Raw genomic sequence first — 16,792 nt, forward strand, 5'->3', positions numbered from 1 at the left:
GCTTGCAAGCTAAAGTAAATATTTAATTTCATAAGCCACTTATTTTTCACTTCCATCACTCCTACTTCTACCTGACAACTATTTCTCAAAAATCAAGTCTAAAAGTATTTATTTGTTTTTCCCTAAAACAATTCTATGATATTGAGTTGGATTTCTAATATTAGGTATACGAGTGTTTTAAAAATATATTGTAACTAAGTGTCTTCTAATACTGCTCTATCAAATTAACATATTCATAAAGTGTTAAGTGAGACAGTCCACCAGAAATCAAAATTAAAATCATTTTTGATGTCTCCAAACAACGTGAGAGGTACTTGCATCTTCCGAATTTCGTCAAAGCATTTAAACTATGATTGCTTAACATGTTCAAATAAGCTATTAAATACTATTTTCCAGATAGATCACATTTTTAGTGTTTTCACTTGCGATATACATGGATTTGACTCTCCTGCTACTTTATTGCAAGGACTCTGTAGTGAATGTCTTGAAGGCATAGACAATTTAGGTTGAATCTCTTCTTATAAAAAAAGAAGCTGCGAATGGACAATTCTCAATGTCATTTCAGAGTCACTAGCAATGAAAGGGACTCTATTTAATTTTCTCTGCCTTTCAGTAGTGAAGAAAGCTTTAGGTTGGTTTACACCCACACTACTTTATTTGCAATTTACTTAGAATGAATGTCACTGGAGGCAAATACTGTGTGCAGCATTTCTAAATTCATTTATAAAGATGCCTACTAGATAATGCAGATTCAGTTTCAGGAGTTTAGTTCCTATAGAATTGTAGGTAGGCTAGAGAGAATTATATATATGTCCCTTCTAATCATTAAATGTATGCATGACGTACTTCAGGCCAGCTTATTCATCACTCCTGAAATGTTGACAAAATGCTTAAGGGCCTACTTCTTCTGAAGTAAAATGAGAAATCTCCCATTCTTTAAGGTTCAGGAGAATATTGTGCACAGGTAGATCTCTTTTTAAATGACACTTCTTATAATGTGCAGACAAAACCATGGTTTAGTTACTGCTGTTCCTCAGCATGTTACTTTGTACATAAACTTGAAGCTGTATCAGGGAGAGAAACCCACTGCTAAAAGGTTGTAAGGCATGAGATAGAATGCCTTTAATATTCACTTATTCAAACATCATCATCCTGAAGACTGTATCTCTCACTGAAAATTCTATTCATGCGTGAGGCTACCAATTCTTAATGTAAGAGACATTCAAATTTGCAAAATAATTTGTATATATTTAAATATTTTTATTTAACTTAGTAAAATAATGGATTTAATTATAATGGTGCATATTGTATTGAAATTGGATTGTTTTCACAATAAGGTACTTTCTTGTAGTAGCATATAATGATATTGTATATAATAGATATAATGAAACCATTTGGTGGCACTATTTTAATAGAATCAGAATTTATCTGCACTTAGGTCTGAATTTTTCAAATTATAATCAGTGGAGCTTCACTAATTTCCCTGAAATGAATTGTAAAAAGACTGAAAAATAAGATCATTACAAAAATATTTTAAAATATATTTTTGTATTTTAAAGATCATGTTATGAATATTTGAAGAGTTAAATAATATCAAATAAATGTATTTATCAGAAAACTTAACATTTTCTGAATTAGAATTGAAGATAGAGTGATTCTAGTACTTCCAAATGTTTCTATATCATTCCACACTAAAGCTTGGATCACCTTTAAATGAAGTGCATATAAAAATTGCTTAAGTGCTCTTCGTAATTTTCAAGTAATATGTACAACATTGCCCAGAATTTGAACTCTTCCAGATTTCGTTTCCAATAAATTTAAATTGCTTTGTGTAGTGAAGAGTGATTTAAAATTATCAAAGTGCTCTAAATTCCACAGTAGAGTACCCATAAAATGTAAAGCCTTTCAATGATTTTAAATCACTATGCACATTTTAGAGTAATTTCAGCACATCAAATGCTTTGATTTTTAGTTTTCATTGCCTTAATTTGAAAGAATGAAAAAATGCCAAACCAAAATAACATTTATTATCAGTGAGAGTTGTAACTAACGTGATTTTCAAATTGACTCAGACTTTAACATGTGAAACATATCGGTGTTACTAATGAGTCAAAAAAAAAAAAAAAAACTGTAGCCACCATTATAGCAAATATTTATAATACTAATTAAAATTTGTCAGATTGAATGTATTATTCTAGTATATATTCACAGTGGGCGCATAGTATAGTTTTCTATTTTACACATCCCATGTGAGTGTGAAAGTTGGCTACTTGCAACTTCTCAGAGATATTTACATATAATTTATAAAATTCTGAATTGATTCAAAGTTAGGAAAATGGAATCACTCAATTACATTGGCAAATGTTCAAAGAATAACCAGTAAAGGCAATAAAAATGCTTCAAAATTTAAAGTAACAAAAAATTTATATTTTGATTCTAAGAAAACACAACAAAATTTGCTGACAATTACTAAAAATATTAGAATATCTCATATATGATTAAGTAAAACTCACTTGATTGATAGTATACCCAATTAAATTAAGAGCAATAAAATGCTGGTGTACCAAGGGGGTTGATAAATAACACTACTCTTGTATGCCCAAGTTCTTAATCAAATGAGCAATTGGATAACAAACCAGTAAAGTTAAACTAAATTCAGGAAGGGAGCTTATAACGCTAGATTCCAGAATTGTTCAAGTGTCTTCTGTCTAAACATATTCTTCCTCAATAAAAAGCTGTTTTACTATAGGCCAGAGGAAACAGCTGTGCATATGGCTTTTGAGAATCTCTTAGTTCCAAAGAAAAATGAAAAAGAGAGTTATAGTCTTTATAAATAATTTGTCTTCCTCAACTTATCAATTAACATTAACTCATCTACACATCATGAATAGAATGAAATCAGGAATGGATAGATAATAAAGCGTTACACTGAGGAAGCATCAGTAATAGAGAGAGAGCATTCTGTCTTCATGTGAAAGAGTGCATCAATGAAGAGAAATCTCTTGTATAAATATTACCTCCAAAAAACGTTAAGATAATGTCGTTAATTATTTCAACAGATGCTACAAAGCTCAGTATAATATTTAAAGATAAAATAAAATTGTATGAAATGTCCCAATTTTATTAACTTAGTCATGAAATTATATGAAATAAAAGCAACTAAGTTGTAAAAATTTGGAACACCTGATACAAATTAATTTAAATGACATAATTCTATGTCTTAAAAAAATAAAATTTAAGAAATCACTAAGTATTTATACAAAGTTTATAACCTTTCCTTATACCAGCAAAGTACTTAGAGAGTAAATAATAGATAACAATCTGTTTCATTATTGCAACAAAATAGAAGGAAGAAAACAATAAATAGAAGTGTATAATAGGACAAGAAGACTAAATAAAATCTATATTTGTTTATATGAACACTAAATAACAAATATTCTAAACCTGTCTATTCAAATTAATATAGTTTTTGAATAAAATTCTTATTTATAGTAAGTGGAATATCAGAAAGAAGACCTAACAAAGTTATTTTAAAGTTACTCTTAAAAAATAAAAACAAAAGTAAAAATATAACCCTGAATTTCTGGTTAATATTTGGCAGCGAAAGATCCCCATAGTCCATCCATCCTACTCATTGCAACTATAAACTTTGGATACCATTTTTTTTTTTTTTTTTTTTTTGAGATGGAGTCTCACTCTGTCGCCCAGGCTGGAGTGCAGTGGCATGATCTCAGCTCACTGCAACCTCTGCTGCCTGGGTTCAAGCAATTCTCCTCCTTCAGCTTGCTGAGTAGCTGGGATTACAGGGGCCTGTTACGATGCCTGGCTAATTTTTGTAGTTTTGCTTTAAAAGAGGTGGGGAACTTTGGATACATTTTTTAGAGTAAGAAAAAAGTAACTTAAAAATACCCTAATTGAAAATTCTGAAAATAAACACGTCATATTTTTTTTTAAGAGAAGTCAAAATTTGAAATAGGAACTGTCATTAAAGTGATTTTCATTATTTCTTTTTTCCTTGGGATATCTTTTCCCATTCACACAGTGGAAAAGCACAGGTGACTACAAGTCTCACTAGACACTCTGCTGTCAATTTGGCTAGGAGAAAAACAAAAACAACAATAATTAATGGACATTCTGTGGGCTAGAGAGAGACATGAGATTCAGGAGGAGAGTTAGGGATAAAGAGCCCTACAGGTAGTAAATATCAGCAGAGACAAAGGAATGTTACAAAGGAAACAAATGGAAATTTTTTCAATGAAAATTAAAATATCTGAAATTAAAAATTTATTAAGTTCAAGAGCAAAAAAAAAAAAAGAAAAAGATAGTAGGAAAATATGTTGAACATAAAATAGTATGTCCAAGAAGCCAGATCTAACTTCTTATTGCCTACAAGGAATCCACTTTGAATATAAAGAAAATGGTCATAACATAAACAAATTAATAGATCAGTAGAAATTCCCCAACATAAAAAACATAGAACAACGAATGAGATTAAAGAGATACTTTGAAATAGAAAAATAAGAAAACCTCAAAACGTGAAGGACAATATTCAAAGGTCTAACATATGTGCAATTTCAGTAACCAAATGTAAAATCGGGGAATACTTCCAAATACCCAAAGACTTTCAAAATCTGCAGTACAGTCAATGACATACTTTTACAAATTAAAGCAGCTCAGCAAATTCCAAATAGTATAAGTGAGACATCATAATGTCTAGGCAGATAAAAAGGGACCCCTAGAGAATTTCCAGCATGGCCCACAAATGTTTACATTAGATGTGTTTGTGCAGATGAGGGAACCTACCCAGGGCTTGTCTGGGCATGCCCACAGTGGATTGCAGCCTGACATGCTCACTGGGGCAAGGTGGCGGGGAGCCATGAGGAATTCATGCCTTGCACAGGAGAGGAGTCTGCATTCTTCAGCCTCTATGGTGACCTGGGAATCAATATGTGAGGTGGTACTTTTTAGCAGGAACCCCTCTCGCTTTGCTAATAGTTTTTTGTTGGTGTTTGTTTTCCTTTTTGCCCAATAGAACCCTGCTCTACTCACCCTTCAGTGGGCCCATGTGACTAAATGTTCCTGGTCATGTGAAAAGGACCCAAGTATTAGTTGAACTATTTTGGCACCCAAACAAGGGGCTTGAGAAATGGTGAGTAAGATGTGAACCCAGCGCCCCTTTTTTTCTTTTTACTTCTAATCCTTTGTGTCCTTGGGCTTTTTCTGAGGGTAGGGGAAACTATGCCTCCCCCCTCTCCACTCCCGTCACTTCCAGGGGTGGGGAATGTCAGCCTTTTACTGTTTTTAAGGGATAGACAGGTGAATCAGAGGCTCCCTGCTCCCCTCTTAAGTTCCTCACCCTGTTGGAGGAACCCATTTCCATAAGAATAAGATGTTCTTCCTGCAGGCATCTTTCCAACCCTGCACTTTAAATTTTTCTGCCTTTCTCTACTCTGCCAGCAGTTAGCTTTTCAGTGAGAGTTTTTATTTTTTTCCTTTTAGAAGACATTTTACTAGGTCAGGAATTATAAGGATCACTGTTTATATTATCTGTAAAGTTTTAATTATTAAAAATTATTCGTGAGGTTGGTTTTAATCTGTAGCCAATCTAGTGTGCTTTGCATTCTGTATGATCAGTAGCAAACTTTGCTGCAGGTCTCCATCTTGTTTTATGTCTTTGAAAGGGTGACTGGTAACCTCACGGTGAGAGGTAACAATGTATCAGCAGCCCTCACTCTTGGCCCCTCCTTGGCCTGGGCATTCACTCTGGCGGTGCTTGAGGAGCCTTTCAGCCTACCACTGCACGGTGGGAGCCCCTCTCTGGGCTGGCGGAAGCCAGAGCCAGCTCCCTCTGCTTGTGGGGATGTGTGGAGGGAGAGGCGCTGGCAGGAACTGGGGCCGCTGGCCTCCAGGCCAGCGCGAGTTCCAGCTGGTGTGGGCGAGGGCTCAGCACTCGGAGTGGCCCAGGGCAGTGAGGGGCTTAGCACCCGGACCAGCAGCTGTGATGGGTGTACTGGGTCCCCCAGTAATGCCAGCCTGCCAGCACTGTGCTCAAGTTCTGGCCAGTCCTCAGCTGCTTCCCAGAGGATGAGGAGTGTGGGTGCACAGTGCGGGACTGGTGGACAGCTCCACCTGCAGCCCTGGTGCAGGATCCACTGGGTGAAGCCAGCTGGGCTCCTGAGTCTAACAGGGACTTGGAGAATCTTTAAGTCTAGCTAAGGGATTGTAAACACACCAATCAGCACTCTGTGTCTAGCTCAGGGTTTGTAAATACACCAATGAGTACTCTGATTAGTTCATATGTAGCTAAACTAGTGGGGACTTGGAGAACCTTTATGTCTAGCTAAGGGATTGTAAATACACCAATCAGCACTCTATGTCTAGCTCAAGGTTTGTAAATTCACCAATCAGTGCTCTGGGTCTAGCTAATCTAGTGGGGACTTGGAGAACTTTTCTGTCTAGCTAAGGGATTGTAAATGCACCAATCAGCACTCTGTGCCTAGCTCAGGGTTTGTAAATACACCAATCAGTACTCTGGGTCTAGCTCAAGGTTTGTAAATACACCAATCAGTACTCTGTATCTAGCTAACCTAGTGGGGACTTGGAAAACTTTCTGTCTAGCACTGTCTAGCTCAGGCATTGTAAACACACCAATCAGCACTCTGTCAAAGTGGACCAATCAGCTGTCTGTGAAATGGACCAATCAGCTCTCTGTAAAGTGGACCAATCAGCAGGATGTGGGTGGGGCCAGATAAGGGAATAAAAGCAGGCTGCCCGAGCCAGCCAGTGGCAATCCACTTCATGTCCTTTGACGGTGTGGAAGCTTTGTTGTTTTGCTCTTTGTAATAAATCTTGCTTCTGCTCACTGTTTGGGTCCATGCTGCCATTATGAGCTGTAACCCTCACTAGAAAGGTTTGTAGCTTCACTCTTGAAGCCAGCAAGACTACGAACCCACCGGGAAGAACGAGCAACTCCAGACGCACTGCATCTCCAGACGCACTGCGTGTAAGAGTTGTAACACTCACCACAGGGGTCTGCAACTTCAGTCCTGTCAACAAGACCATGAACCCACCAGAAGGAAGTTCCAGACACATCTGAACATCTGAAGGAACAAACTCCAGACATACTGTCTTTAAGAACTGTAACACTCACCGTGAGAGTCCGTGGCTTCATTCTGGAAGTCAGTGAGACCAAGAACCCACCAATTCCGGACACAATGACAATGTTTTGTTAGCTTCTACCATTTTACAATGGCAACTGAGTTCAAATCCTGGCTTAGGCAATAAACCTTTTCTGGTTTGTTATCTGGATGACCTTTGCAATTTATTTATTCTTTTCCCCTCAACAGCCTTGGATTTCTCTTTCCCTTAGCCTGTAGGAAAGTTTGAAAGGCAAGAAAGATTGACTGCTTGGCATGGCATAACTAAAATCAGATAATAAGGGATTTTTAAAAATTCAGGAGCACTCAGCTTAATTAAAAGTGTACATCCAAGTTATAGTCATATTTAAAAGGCCTCTATTTATTTATTTCCCATCCCCACCCCCTCCGTTGGATTTTGTTTTGCTGGAAAAGGGGTGTTTTTCTCAATTGGCTGAATTATTTTCCCCATTTTGTCTGGCCAGTGGATGCATGCATGAGACTAAGATAACTCTGGGAGGCATGGGACTCCTTGGGAAAAACAGAAGGCACTACTGACCCCATTTTGGGAAGAAATCTGTTTTCATCATGGAACCTCAAGAACTAAAAGCAGATAGATCCCTCCCAAAATCTGCTTTTGCATCCCAGTTATGCCTGTTTATTGTGCCTTAGAAGCAGCATGTTTTCGTCCCCTAAAAAGACCCACCTATAAGACTATAATCCAATTCAGAGACTGGCAAATGAAAAATTTTGTGGCTGCTGAGTTTTCTTCTGCCTGGCTATGTAGTTATATATGTGTTGTGTTTGTGATGTTTATAAAAATAGTACTAATTCGTTGGCCTAAAGAAAAATAAGCACTTGGATCAAATATTTGTTAATGGAAAGATAAAAGCTGTGGTAGCTTTTAGTTCTCGTGACTTTAATCCTTGAGAAATAAAAACAGCCTAAAAGATTATTTGGTAAAATGCAGATGCCATCAAAATGTAAATAGGTGGACTAAATTATGCTGGTCAGATACTAGGTTTGCTAAACGTTTTAAGGTTACAAAATGCATTTTGAAAGTGATTGAATTTGCTGGCTTCACAACTGGTAATGCCTGGGGAATATATTACTAACTATGCCCTTAATTGTGCTGGAAGAAGTCAAACCTTGACTGCACCTAGCACATAATTTTAAAAAAACTTACTAGGTTTTACTTTAAAGGTAACAAGTGCTAGGAGTTACCATTATAAGATGTAATTGAGACTACTAAAAATATATTTACATTTCAGTTAGGGAAGGACAGTAAAATGTGTTTTTAGTACAAGATTATAAGAAAGCATAGAAATGTAAAATTTTGCCTCAGGTTAAATGGTTATTTTGAATTAAGTAAGATAACAGTAAAAGTTCAAACAAGTTGTGAAGGATTGTAAAAGCTAAAATTTAACCTTGCAAAAGAAATTCCATGTGTAAAAATATTGACTAAATTCAAAGGATGTTGTATGGTTTTTCTGTAAATTCAGCTTTGAAATAAAAGCACAACAAGGTACTCTTAAAGTACTAAGCTACTCTTCAGCAAAATTTGTAAAGAGCTATAACAGGTTTTTGCTTTTAAAATTTCTGAGTCATCATTTTGGCAAAGTAAATAACTTATGGTAATCTGGAATTCTATTTCATAACATCAAGTATTTTAAATCACTAACATACTTAACAGGTTTCCCAAAATCAAACTTCAGTTTCAAAATTGTCTTTCTTGACACCAGACTTTTGAATGCTACAGAAGACACATGCAGAATCCAAAAAAAAAAAAAAGAGGTTAAACAGGATTATGTGATATGTTTTAGGTACATGGGATTGACAAAATATTGTTCAATCTTTTTTAGGTTGTATTTTTGTGAATAATACTAATATATGTTCCAAAATTTATGGGATTTATAAAATTCTAATGTTTGAGCATATGCTATCAATCATAATTATAGCTATTATGTTGTTATTGTAAACCATGGAGATAACTAAATATATTTGTCAATCATGTTTCTGAATGCAACTACCCTAGACATTTTGTACTCACAAACCATTGTTGTCTTGTTTTGATCTCTTCAAACAATGGTTTATAATCAGTTATGGAACTTTGACAGGTGTTCTCAAATGCAAGTTTCTGATGACTTTGGAGATTGTGACATTGGAATAAAGGAAAAACATACAGGACTCATGAAAATTGAAATGTTCATGGATATAAAGCAAGAGTTAACTGAATGGACTGAACTAATAGAAAACTTAAATAATCTTTTTAACTTTTGCTTGGAATATTGCTGATCATTGTTTTGTTTTTCAGAGTACAGGAAACTTAAATTTTGAACTATTTATGGCCTTTAACAGTTGAGTAAGTTGTACTCCTGCGAACAAAATTTGGAGCATATTTGTCTCTCTCTGCCTGGCTTCTCCAGAATTTGGAAACTAGTATTGCATATTCTTAACTTATGGCAGTATAATCATTTGCATCAGTGCAATAAGAATCCTTTTTCTTTTGCAACAGAATGCAATTGGAGCAACTGGTTGTTTTATCAGGCTTTGATTGGAAATGTGTGCTTCTCTTTAAGGAGTCAAGCTCAACCTGCAGAGCTGATGAGAACCCCTTGGGAAAACTGGCCTCAAATGTTTGTCTACACAGTCCACATACAGGATTCTTAACCTTCAGTGAGTAAAGAATGTCACTTTCCTGCATCTATTGAGATAATTATGTGGTTCTTGTCTTTGGTTCTGTTTATATGCTGGATTACGTTTATTGATTTGCGAATGTTGAACCAGCCTTGCATCCAGGGATGAGGCTTTTGACAAAATTCAACAGCCCTTTATGCTAAAAACGCTCAATAAATTTGGTATTGATGGAACGTACCTCAAAATAATAAGAGCTATTTATGACAAAACCACAGCTAATATCATACTGAATGGGCAAAAACTGGAAAAATTCCCTTTGAAAACTGGCACAAGACAGGGATGCCCTCTCTCACCACTCCTATTCAACATAGTGTTGGAAGTTCTGGCTAGGGCAATCAGGCAAGAGAAAGAAATCAAGGGTATCCAGTTAGGAAAAGAAGAAGTCAAATTGTCCCTGTTTGCAGATGACATGATTGTATATTTAGAAAACCCCATCGTCTCAGCCCAAAATCTCCTTAAGCTGATAAGCAACTTCAGCAAAGTCTCAGGATACAAAATTAATGTGCAAAAATCACAAGCATTCTTATACACCAGTAACAGACAAGCAGAGAGCCAAATCAGGAATGAACTTCCGTTGACAATTGCTTCAAAGAGAATAAAATACCTAGGAATCCAGCTTACAAGGGATGTCAAGGACCTCTTCAAGGAGAACTACAAACCACTGCTCAGTGAAATCAAAGAGGACACAAACAAATGGAAGAACATACCATGCTCATGGATAGGAAGAATCAATATCGTGAAAATGGCCATACTGCCCAAGGTTATTTATAGATTCAATGCCATCCCCATCAAGCTACCAATGAGTTTCTTCACAGAATTGGAAAAAACGGCTTTAAAGTTCATATGGAACCAAAAAAGAGCCCGCATTGCCAAGACAATCCTAAGTCAAAAGGACAAAGCTGGAGGCGTCACGCTACCTGACTTCAAACTATACTACAAGGCTACAGTAACCAAAACAGCATGGTACTGGTACCACAACAGAGATATAGACCAATGGAACAGAACAGAGTCCTCAGAAATAATACCACACATCTACAGCCATCTGATCTTTGACAAACCTGAGAGAAACAAGAAATGGGGAAAGGATTCCCTATTTAATAAATGGTGCTGGGAAAATTGGCTAGCCATAAGTAGAAAGCTGAAACTGGATCCTTTCCTTACCCCTTATACGAAAATTAATTCAAGATGGATTAGAGACTTAAATGTTAGACCTAATACCATAAAAACCCTAGAAGAAAATCTAGGTAGTACCATTCAGGACATAGGCATGGGCAGGGACTTCATGTCTAAAACACCAAAAGCAACGGCAGCAAAAGCAAAAATTGACACATGGAATCTAATTAAACTAAAGAGCTTTTGCACAGCTAAAGAAACTACCATCAGAGTGAACAGGCAACCTACAGAATGGGAAAAAATTTTTGCAACCTACTCATCTGACAAAGGGCTAATATCCAGAATCTACAAAGAACTCAAACAAATATACAAGAAAAAACAAACAACCCCATCAAAAAGTGGGGAAAGGATATGAACAGACATTTCTCAAAAGAAGACATCCATACAGCCAACAGACACATGAAAAAATGCTCATCATCACTGGCCATCAGAGAAATGCAAATCAAAACCACAATGAGATACCATCTCACACCAGTTAGAATGGCAATCATTAAGAAGTCAGGAAACAACAGGTGTTGGAGAGGATGTGGAGAAATAGGAACACTTTTACACTGTGGTGGGATTGTAAACTAGTTCAACCATTATGGAAAACAGTATGGCGATTCCTCAAGGATCTAGAACTAGATGTACCATATGACCCAGCCATCCCACTACTGGTATATACCCAAAGGATTATAAATTACTCTACTACAAAGACACATGCACACGTATGTTTATTGCGGCACTATTCACAGTAGCAAAGACTTGGAATCAACCCAAATGTCCATCTGTGACAGACTGGATTAAGAAAATGTGGCACATATACACCATGGAATACTATGCAGCCATAAAAAAGGATGAGTTTGCATCCTTTGTAGGGACATGGATGCAGCTCGAAACCATCATTCTTAGCAAACTATCACAAGAAGAGAAAACCAAACACCGCATGTTCTCACTCATAGGTGGGAACTGAACAATGAGATCACTTGGACTCGGAAGGGGAACATCACACACTGGGGCCTATCATGGGGAGGGGGGAGGAGGGAGGGATTGCATTGGGGAGTTATACATGATATAAACGTCATGCACATGTACCCTAGAACTTAAAGTATAATTAAAAAAAAAAAAAAAAAATTCAAAAAAAAAAAAAAAAAAAAAAAAAAAAAAGAATGTCACTTTCCAACAGGCCCAGACATCACATGCTCTTGGGACCTCAAGAAGAGATGAGTTTACCCAATTCACAGTTATATAAGGATAAAAACCTAGGCTGGGCTCAGCTTTAAATGATCTTATCTGAGATTCTTTGTGAAACAGATTTTCATGAAAGCCAATCTAAAGGGCCTAGGTAGAAATAATTGTTTTTGCTGCACTTTATGCAAGTAATCAAGCCAAGTATAAGATTAAAGTCTATTTTGCAAGCAACACACTCTTATTATGATTTGTTTTTAACAGAAATGAGGACAAGACAGAGATAAATTATGATTCAAAACTTACCATCATTAGTTTCTAGACTTATTACTTGTTTTTAAGTTTTTGCCTACATTTTACACTAACCTTGCTTATTCCTGTGAACCAGCCAACCGTCTCTGGTTGCAGCTCAGAAAGGACAAAAGGGGATGAGTAATGTAGAAATCTGGATCAATATTTTAGTTCTGAACAATTATCCTGCAAATCCTGCCAGCTGATGGGACTAAATAGGATGCCCATCACCCGGAGGTTTCCTTTTTGGGAAAGTAAAACCAAGGGAGCTAACCAAAGCAACACCCCATGCACCCAAATCTTAGCAAGCATAGCTACAGCCACCAGTTATCTGGGTGTGTCACAAGACATCCTTTTCTTTCCTTTGTTGGAGGAGAACTCACTTCCACAGCTTCACTTTAGCATTACAGCTTGTGATAAGGAGTCTATGCAACTTCCATGCTGAGACACAATTTTGGTCGCAAAGTCATTTCCAAGTTTATGTCAAAGGCCTAAGAAAACTGGATCTTAGGGATCCAGAAGACAGACAATAGTGAAAGTCAAAAGCACAGCACAGGTGAGCATGACTGATTCCTGCTGATTAAGCCAAGCTTCCTGTTTCATGGATAAAGGTCATGCTAGTATCCATGGCATAAATGAAGTCTAGAGAATTCAAAGGCTATTGCCAGCAGGGGAGATAGGGAGTACATACGAAAGAGCAGTTATTCCCATCCCCTAGGCCTCATGTTAACATAGATGAAAGCCACTTTGACACCCATGGGTGGCACCCTGTCACAGTTGCTGGGACTCAGTAATAAAAAGACAGAGGAAAGAAAGAGGAACAACTCACTTTCTCTCCCTCACACACCCTGGGTATTTGCTAGTAAAAGAAAGGAACCAGGCACACATGCTCCCCTATTTCTAGATGAGTAGCCATTCATCTTTAGTCTGCAGCCTTTTAGAACACATTCTGACCCCCGGGACCCTTCTGAAAAAAATGCCTTCTTTTTTCCTTTTTCTTCCTCTGTCCTCTATTCACTGATAGGTAGGTAATGGTGTCACATATCACGGGACACTTCCCTCAGATGCATCCTTCAAACTGGAAGGAGTTAATTTCTCAAACTGTAGACTAATTGACTTAGGATTAGGTTCAGGGGAAGGGAATGCAGAAACCTGACACGCCAGCAAAAGGGTAAAAAAAAAAATTTTTTTTAACCCATTGGGTTTTTAGCCTCTCTCTCCCTGTGCAAACTGGTAAAAGGTCTCTGGACTTTCAAGTTGTCCTTACCCACTCTTGTTTCATTTTGATACATATTTTCTAATAACCTGTTTGTCTCTTCTCACTTTTAGGCCATCAAACTCCAAACAAACTGCAACTGGAGCCTTGGATGATGGCCTTTTTTTTACTGGGAACCCTGAGATAGGCCTCTGAGGGAAATCTGACTACCATTTTCCCAAAACAGCTTCCCTGTCAGCAGGAAGCAATTAAGATTGGTCTTCATCCTTATCTTTATCCTTATTCTAATGGCAGTTAGAGGTATTTCTTTAGAGGGGGGAATGGGACAGTCAAATGCCTAGGCAGATAAAAAGGTGTCCCCAGAGAATTTCTGACCTGCCACACAAGTGTTTACATCAGATGCTTTTGTACAGATGAAAGGAAACTTCCTAGGGCTTGTCTGGGCATGCCCACAGCGGACTGGAGCCCAACACTCACTGGAGGAAGTGAGTGGAGCCATGAGGAAGTCATGCCTTATGCAGGGGAGGAGCCTGCTCTCTTGAGCTCCTGTGGTAACCTGGGAATAAATCTGTGAGGTGAGGACCGGTTAGCAGGAACCCTTCTAGCTTTGCTGAAAGTTTTATTTTTTCTTTTTGCCCTATAAAGCCCTGCTCTACTCACCCTTCAATGTGTCTGCATTCATAAATTTTCCTAGTCATGTGACAAGAACCTAGGTTTTAGCTGAACTAAGGAGCAAAATTCTGCAACATAAGATCTGAGAAACTATGCCTAGATCCATTAAATCAAATTGTTAAAAAGCAAATAGAAAAAGTCTTCACAGCAGTAGACAAAAATGAAACATTATACATAAATAAGTTATAGTTTGAATGGATTGTCAGAAACCATGACTAGAAGACAGTGGAGCAACATTTTCAAATTTCAGAGAGAGAAAGAAAAAAAAAAAAAGAAGAAAAAAGAAAAGAAGACATAATAAAACACCTGTCAGTTTAGTATTCTATACTCATTGAACATAACCTTCATTGGAATGTGAAGTAGACATATGCAGGTGAACAAAAAATCAAGAGATCAATAGTTATGTTCTACATGAAATTATAAAGGAAATTTCTCAGGCTGGGTGGAAATTATACTAGTGAGAAACAGATTCGAAGGACTAAAGGAAGAGATGTTAGACTGACAAAGTGAATTTTTAAAAGCCAGATCTAATTTCTTATCGTCTACAAGGATCCACTTTGAATATTTAAAAAAGGTAATAATTAAATTGCTAGAAAATGTACTTCAAATAAAAAATGAGTACATGTAGCTTGGAGAAGACATATTAACATAAAAAGGACTTCAGTAAAAAGAGTATTATGCATAGTGATAGAAAAATTTATCAGAAAAATAATATCAATTATAATGTATATACCTAATAAGAGAGCCTCAAGATATTTGAAGCAAATCTGACAGAATTAAAAAGAAGAATGGATAAATAAATTCACAATTATAGAAAAACATCATACACCAGTTTCTTGGTAATTGATACAACCACTGGGGAAATAATAAGAAAACAAAAATAAAGACATAGATCCAAATAACACTTTGGACTAATCAATATTTCTAGAAAACTGCAGAGTCAACATTGTTTTCCAGTGTTCATGTATATTCACCATGGTAGACACTTTACTGTACATAAACATAATGTTGACAAGTTTGAATAGATTAACAATTTATACAGTATATTCTCTATAGAGTGTATATCTCTAATTAGGTTACAATGAAACCTAATTAGAAATTAGTGACTGTACTCTAGGAAAACAAAGTTCTTTTAAATGATCCATTAGTCAAAGAGGAAAACTGTAAACTGTAAATTATATGAAAAAAGAGTTTAATTTTACACATTGTTTTGTTCCGAGCGTCTAGAAGAGTGACTGACAATTAATAAATGGTTAACAATTATTAATGTAAGAAATGCCCAGGGGACAGAGAAATAAATGATAAGGAAATATACCATGACTTTTCATGAGAAATAAATGATGAACAGGTTTTTCATGAAAGATGTAACAGAGACCCAGCATGGGGCAGGATGGCAATAAACATTGGTCTATTTCCTAGGAAACACACAGATTAATGGCTAAAAACACATGCCTACGAAAGACAATACTTAGAGTTTCCAATCAAGACTCTATTACAGACTCAATAAACTAGAGCAATATTCTAAAATTATTGATTCTTTAGTTTCCTAATAGAAAAAAACTTAAGAAATAATAAAGTTTTTTTGTTGCTGCTGTTGTTTTTATACCAAACTTAATTGAAGTGATTTGTGTTAAAGTGTTCACTACAGTAACTGTTTCAAAACAAAGAAATCAATTAATAACACTATTATCACAACTATATGCTGTTAATGCTAGGAATACTAAACATCTGATTCCTAACATCAAGGTCTGTAAGACTGTGTGAACTTTGTAACCTCACTTAATCTCTTAGACATATGTTTCCTTTAAAGAAAACATGGGGGGAAAGCGTATTTGTATGCTCTGGAGCAATTTAGAAATCACTTCTTGGGGGAAAATGGCTAATATAATATTAATATTAATATCATTGTGATTAAATGTTTTAGGAAGTTCTACAAAGAAAATAAATCAATTTAGAGAGTAAATGTAATCAACAAATACAGTAACTCATTTTATCAAAGTATTTTGGTGTTATTATGGATTTTTACACAGTGAACAAAACACACTTGATTTTCTTTAGGAAATGCAATACTATTATTAAGAAATGAGTAGATAGAGGCTTAGCCCTATTTTTGAAATGACTCTCTAAGGTCTTACAAATTGAAAAAGCAAAACCCAAGACAAAACAATTAATTTGCAAAAGTCAGTATTATCGGTAGGAATTAACAAAGAAAAAGACTCAAAACTCTGAATATTTAATATGCGAGTTTGTGAGGTTTTTGTTGTTGTTGTTGTTGTTTGTTTTGCTTTGTTTTGTTTTTTTGAGATGGAGTCTCACCCTGTCACCCAGACTGGAGTGCAGTGGCACGATCTCAGCTCACTGCAACCTCTGCCTCCCGGGTTCAAGTGATTCTCCTGCCTCAGCCTCCTAAGTAACTGGGACTACAGGCGTCCACCACCAT

General features: G+C 36.3%; 1 long non-coding RNA gene across 1 annotated transcript in view; it reads left to right on the top strand.

The window, feature by feature from the left end:
* Window positions 1–4,950: 4,950 nt before the first annotated feature.
* The window catches only part of LOC117064452, a 32,109-nt gene continuing 20,267 nt past the window's right edge, over window positions 4,951–16,792 (top strand). Inside the window, exons 1-2 of the long non-coding RNA XR_004429467.1 lie at window positions 4,951–5,149; window positions 9,652–9,812. This is a non-coding gene — a long non-coding RNA (uncharacterized LOC117064452). The remainder of the gene's footprint in view (window positions 5,150–9,651; window positions 9,813–16,792) is intronic.

This window comes from Trachypithecus francoisi, unplaced genomic scaffold (genome assembly GCF_009764315.1).
Source record: "Trachypithecus francoisi isolate TF-2019V2 unplaced genomic scaffold, Tfra_2.0 Lachesis_group2, whole genome shotgun sequence".
Taxonomy (NCBI): Eukaryota; Metazoa; Chordata; class Mammalia; order Primates; family Cercopithecidae; genus Trachypithecus; species Trachypithecus francoisi.